The sequence below is a fragment of the Pinus tabuliformis genome, chromosome 6 (genome assembly GCF_031772625.1).
Source record: "Pinus tabuliformis cultivar Carrire ecotype Pingquan chromosome 6, CPIR1, whole genome shotgun sequence".
NCBI classification, from domain to species: Eukaryota; Viridiplantae; Streptophyta; class Pinopsida; order Pinales; family Pinaceae; genus Pinus; species Pinus tabuliformis.
Genome location: NC_142292.1, coordinates 519,920,691 through 519,926,830, shown reverse-complemented (window position 1 = coordinate 519,926,830; position 6,140 = coordinate 519,920,691). Strand labels below are relative to the sequence as shown.

Genomic DNA, 6,140 nt, shown 5'->3' with positions numbered 1-6,140 from the left:
TCCGCATCTTGAAAACTTCAAGATTGAAATGATCTAAAAATCTAATTTTGTAACTCCTGGTGATGCGAGGATCAAAAATCCCCTAGTGATGCGAGTATCCAGACATCACATCTCCCATGATAATTAAATAAACAATCATAATCCCCACATTGTTTACAATAATAAAAATACCTAATAAAACCCTGGTAGAATTCCCACAAACAAATTCAATAGTTTCACCATAATTGGAAGCCTTCAAGTGAACAGAAAACTCGACCAATAACTCAATGCTTTTTCCTGAGAGAACACCCATCAGGATTATCACTACAAAGCATAATGGCAGACCCAAAACTTTCATTGCTGCAGGCAGTGCCATAATTCTTACACCAATTACAATTGTTTCCAGATTGAAAACTGTACTAGGGATACCAGATCTAGACTTCATTTTTATTATCCTTGATTTTTCTATTGACAATAGGGGGAAATCATCACTGTCTTCTGAAGGCAATGCTTTTGAGGTAACCCCATTAACAAACTTCTTGATCTCTACATCGTGGTCTAGCGATATGTCCTGCATTTGCAGCTCGATGAACGAGTGGTTTATTGGGCCCTTTATTGTGTACCAGATTGAAATTTCTCGAGAGATATTGAGAATTGTTTTGATTACTTGATTTGAAGGAAAAATAGAAGATCGTCTTTTGGCCTCCTCTCTTTGATGAGAATTTCTATTGATTAGGAAAATGAATGATAAGATATGCTTCTATTTAAAGTCTTATGTCTTCTCCTTCTGGTGAAAGGAGGATGAAAATAATGAAGAGGGATGAATCATTTGAATTGTCATCCAATTTTGCTAAGTTAGGTACATATCCAACATTTTACCTTCTCTAAATTCATATGTCTCAAGTTATGAAGTCCCCTAACTGATGGACTGGTGGTGTTTTCTCAAACAGTTTGTTTGGCAGTGATTTTTTCTCTTTCACTTTGGCCTCTAGTTGTGCTTCAAGATCTTGTACTTGAATGACATGTAAAATTATCCAAAACCTTAAGACTGTACAACATAAAAAATAAATATCCCTAGCAGATGAGACTGTAGTGCATTGAACTCAAAGGTAAAGTTAATCCGAAAAGAGAATATAAAGTTTCAACATTACCTTCTCTTGAATATTTCTACACATATGTTCTTTTCCTTTAAGTTTTTCCAGATATTGCAATCTCTCCTTCTCTTCTTGTTGTCTCTGCTCTTTGAGCTTGATTTCAAGTTGTTCTTCTAGTTCTTTTTGTGTCTGTAATTGTTGCCCTTTCACTTTGGCCTCCAGTTGTGCTTCAAGATCCTTTACCTGCATGACTAGCAATACTAGGAAAAATCTTAATTTAATATAGTGAACCAAACAAATGAAATATTTAGCACTTGAAAATAAAGTTAAATAAAAAATGAAAATAAGAATTACCGTCTCTTGAAGATTATATCCAGGGCTCTTTACATTCTAATAATATGCAAGTTAAAAGCAATAAAAGGGACATGCCTATTTCAGACCTTTTCTAAGAACATTTCAACCTTCATAACATTTACTTGAAGTATTTCAGCCTATTTGATCAGTTCTCGAGCATCATAATTTCAATCCTTAAGTTTCATATCCAAGTTCTGCATGTTCTTGTCCATATTCGACATCATGTCATCCTTTACCTTTCTTCTTGTTTGGCCTTCTCAAACCACACAAAGGCATTCACACTTTCAAGAATAGCCTAACCAGCTTAATATACAGGGAATGTTTTGAATTCAATAACAATAATCATTGAAAATATGCATGCAAAATAATTCTAATTGTATGCTAACTAGCAATATAAAACCAATTTATTTGAAAGTACCATTTGTTTATACTTCAAAAGCTCACATGAATCAAATTGTTTCCATGCTAGACCTAGTCCTATGCCCCTCACTCTGGTGGAAAATTTCAATGAACTTAAAGGAAAAATCACATGAAGGGAAAATGTATTGGAATGGAACCTAATGAATCTTGGAGAAAATTTGTAAGCTTAGAATTCCTAAAACCACCAAAAACAACAGTCATGTCATTATTAAATATGATTTCAAAAAGAGGCAGTGTATGTAAAAGGAAGTGACAAATGAATAATAGTGAAACTCTTTTGAACCCTTCAGATAGTTGCAAGGCAACAAACCTATAGGGTATGTGGTTGTTTTTGGATGCTAACATAGATATAGCATCACCAAGAACATAAAGAGATTCGCTGATAGATTGAGCTTCCATAAGGAACTCCCATTGAACATCTGTTTTTGCTATTCTCACTTTTTGCCAGATCAATGAGCCACAACTTGCTCCTGATACATTCCCCTGATGATTAATTTTTCCCCTTTACCATCACACAAAATACCTTGTGGATGGTAACATTGAAATCACAAACTTTCAATAGCTTGTTACTAGAGCAAAACACACAAACAAATCAGAACTGCCTCACTGGTTGATATTGTCATATAAATCAAGTAATTCTCACATAAAAAAATAAAATACTGCAATTTTCTTCGGGTGGGTCTTAAACTATTCAGATAAGTACTTTCTCTCACATAAACTATAAGATAAATTTTGATAATTGCTTGAATCACGTTATCAACTATTTAACAAATTGGTACTGTTTGGCTCAATTTAGTCAATATTTTTGATTCAACAAAACTGCCCAATAAGTTGTAGCATAGGGGCAAGTTTATTATATGTTCTTCGCTGAATTTATCCTGATTTATCCATTTTATGTAGCAGTATGAAGTGATCCATGATGAAAGAATGCACACCAGTGAGAACGACTACTATTTTCATTAGAATTGGTAGAGCAAATGGCCCTTGCACTGCTTCTAGTTTGGAAAGCATCCAAACCTCATTCATAGTGTGTACTTGTACTTAAACAAGGCTTGGAACATGATGGACACATTTTGCTACCTTGATTTACTTCAATCCTAACGGCAGACCACAAATTCATTCTCAATTCAATATACTAAAACTGTTTCGTAGAATAGAACAATATATGTATCAAATCTATCTCATCTTCATTCAAGAAACTAGAAATGAACTTAAACACCAAGAAAAAAATAAATTACTTTTTAACAGTATGCCCCGGCTGAGCTGGGGATGCAAGTAGATCATGAATCTGCTCATTGTAAACTTCCAATACGCTTACTGAGATATCATATTTAAATAATCCATTTCTCTCATTAGCTACATGAAATATCTCCTCCAGTGTTCGATAGTTACTCCCCTCTCATCATGTGTTCCCTCCATGGTAAATGTCTTCCCAGTTCCAAGTTTACCCATACGCAAAGATACACACATTATACCCATCCAAAACTGACATGATGACTAGTGCAATATCGACAAAAACAACCACTGCCCATGGAAATGGCTCTAATCAATGAATTTGTGTACTTATTAATAATAAATTTCAGATCCAAAAATATTATTTTGTACATCTTACCTTGAATTTCTTGATTAGTAAATACTAAAAACACGATCAAATTTGAACACTTTCTTTGAAGAATCATTAACAAGATTCTCAATTCATTGTCTCTATTTGTATCAAATTCTGCCACTGCAGAAGCTCCCACTGATATTTCTCCATCACTTAGTGGACAAAATCTACAAAATGCTCTGATGTTTCCTGAAAAAGACTTGAAAATCACATTATCTAACCTGCTAATCCCTGTGTAATGCATAAAAAGAATTCAATTAGCAAGTTTCATGTAAGATTCAACACTTTATTTTAAAGCCTTTTCCTTTACATTGTCCCTTTTTTGAAATTCTTCTTGAGGTCTTCACAATGCAAAACTTAATACCTTCATAAAAATTGATAAAACGTTAGCAATGATTTTCTTAGAAACAAAATACTTATCACTTACCCAGAGATTGCACAATAGATGTCATCCCAGCAATGTGAGGGATAGAACTGGCAAATTTATGTGTCTCTTCCGAAAGGTTATTATAATCTCACTTTAGTATTTGCTACCAAGTATTTGACAATATTATTCATACAATATCTGATGAGGTGTAGTACAGGAAGAAGACTCAACTTAAATTTGTACACTAGTATTATTCAATACCGAAGTTATCTGAATTTTAGCCTTCAAGTCTTGAACTGATGAAGCCCAAAAAAATTATGCCTTTGGTATGTGTCTTGAAGCTCCCTTGATTGAGAAGTTTTGCCTTCTATAACTTGATCTGTAACAAGGAAATTTTTGCATAAGATAATTCCAATTCATTGGCTTATCAGTAATAAGAAGAAAAAAGATAAATTTGTTCCACCTAGACATTCAACATGAAATGACATGTTATCGAGTTCAGTACTCAGGTTTTCATTTTGACAATTAGGGTCATTAAGGGACATGCAGGCCTCTTGGCATTCATTTTTCTTCAATTCATACTCCCTAGTAAGCTCTTAATTCTTCCTTTCATACTCTTCTATACATTTTGGAGTTTTTCTTCTAATCTACAAACTAATCAATAGAAGTAATGTTAATCCATCTCAAGAGTATTTAAAATAAGTACAAGGATGGCTCTACCAACATCTCTCAATATGTTGTGTTCCCAGTTTTTGTCATTCCTAGCTATCTATAATTGAGCATTCAAAAATCCTCCATTCACATTGCCTATAGCCACATGAAAGACTACTTTTGAGATAGTTAGAACTTCCTACCATCTGTGATTTGATTTCTGGACTGCATCATCAAATTACAATAACTGAGCATATCAGATCAATTTACCCAAGTGATAAAATCTATAATGGTAGTAAGGTTCAGTTGGATCTCCCCAAGAAAAGGAAATCAGTTCACTATTGTTTGAGCTTTTCAAGAACTGATAAATCAAGTTCTTTTAAAAAATTCTAGCCAATTGGAGATATCTTATAAACAGATTCTGATTTCAATAGTGCAAATCCAGAATATAATGTGAACAGCTGCAATAAGGATGTTTTGGTTCCTATACCGCATCTTCTTCAGTTCCTAAAACAGACAAGATGCTAGTGAACTAGATACATAAGCTGCCTGCAATCCTTTGTTATCTAAAAATAAACATCTAAATGACTAGAATGTGAATCCTCCCAAGAAAGCGAATACAAAGCTAGAGGAAATGCTCATTCCAATTTCTCCTCATCTGCAAGTGAAAAATCAATCAAAGATTCTAAGGGCAAGTCTGGTAGTGCTACTTTTAGAGTTGTTTTCATCTTTATTGATGTAAAGGGAGAGCTGAGAAGCGTAAAGTGTTTTCCACAAAATTAGAGGAAAAATTGAATGCAAAGGAAGAGAAGAAAAACCAATTGCAAGTTAAACGAAAGGAGTTGCAAGAAGCTAAGATAAAGATGCTTAGGAAAAGTTTGACATTTAAAGCATTATTATTAAACTGGATATGGCTAATGCCTTTGACTGAGTTAGACACATTTTCCTGGTGGAATTTCTCTGTAAACTCGGTATGGATGAGACCTTCATAAGATGGATATATCTCTTTATAGCCTCCCCTTGTATTGCTTCGTTGGTGAATCACCAGGCTACTAGGTTCTTCAAAGCTTCAAGAGGTTTCCAACAAGGATGTCCCCTCTCACCCTTTCTTTATATAATTATGGTTGATGCCCTGAGTAGATCTTTGGAATCCCAATGGGCCTCCTCAACCTCTTGGCCATCTGTTTCTAAGAAGGCATCAAAACCATAAACCATGGACAATTTGTGGATGACACTATATTAATGGGACGTGCTTCTACCACTATTGCTAGGATGTTTAAAAATATTATGGATAAATTTCTCAATGCTTCGAGGGGAGCTACGAGTGAAAATAAGTGCCACATATACAACTGGAATATTGCAAGGAAAAAAGAAAAAAAAACTGAGGAAATTCTAGGATTTAAAGCTATCAGAGAATAGAAAGAGTTCAACTACGTAGGGATCCCAATATTTTTGGGTCGAGCCACATCGAATGCTTGGAAAAAAGTGAAAGATAAAATGAAATCCAAAATTGTAAACCGGGGTGGAATTTGGCTGAATAATGTGGGTAGAGAAATTTTGGTGAAGTCAGTCCTTTTGGCTATCCCCCTGTATCAGTTCACAACTCTAAAAGCTCCCAAAAGTGTGCTTCACCAAATGGCCATGTTCATCAGGAAATTCCTGTGGGAAG

General features: G+C 34.5%; 1 pseudogene; it reads right to left on the bottom strand.

Moving 5' to 3' along the window:
• Positions 1–1,594: 1,594 nt before the first annotated feature.
• LOC149259594 (kinesin-like protein KIN-14R) overlaps positions 1,595–6,140 on the bottom strand; it is a 19,967-nt pseudogene continuing 15,421 nt past the window's right edge.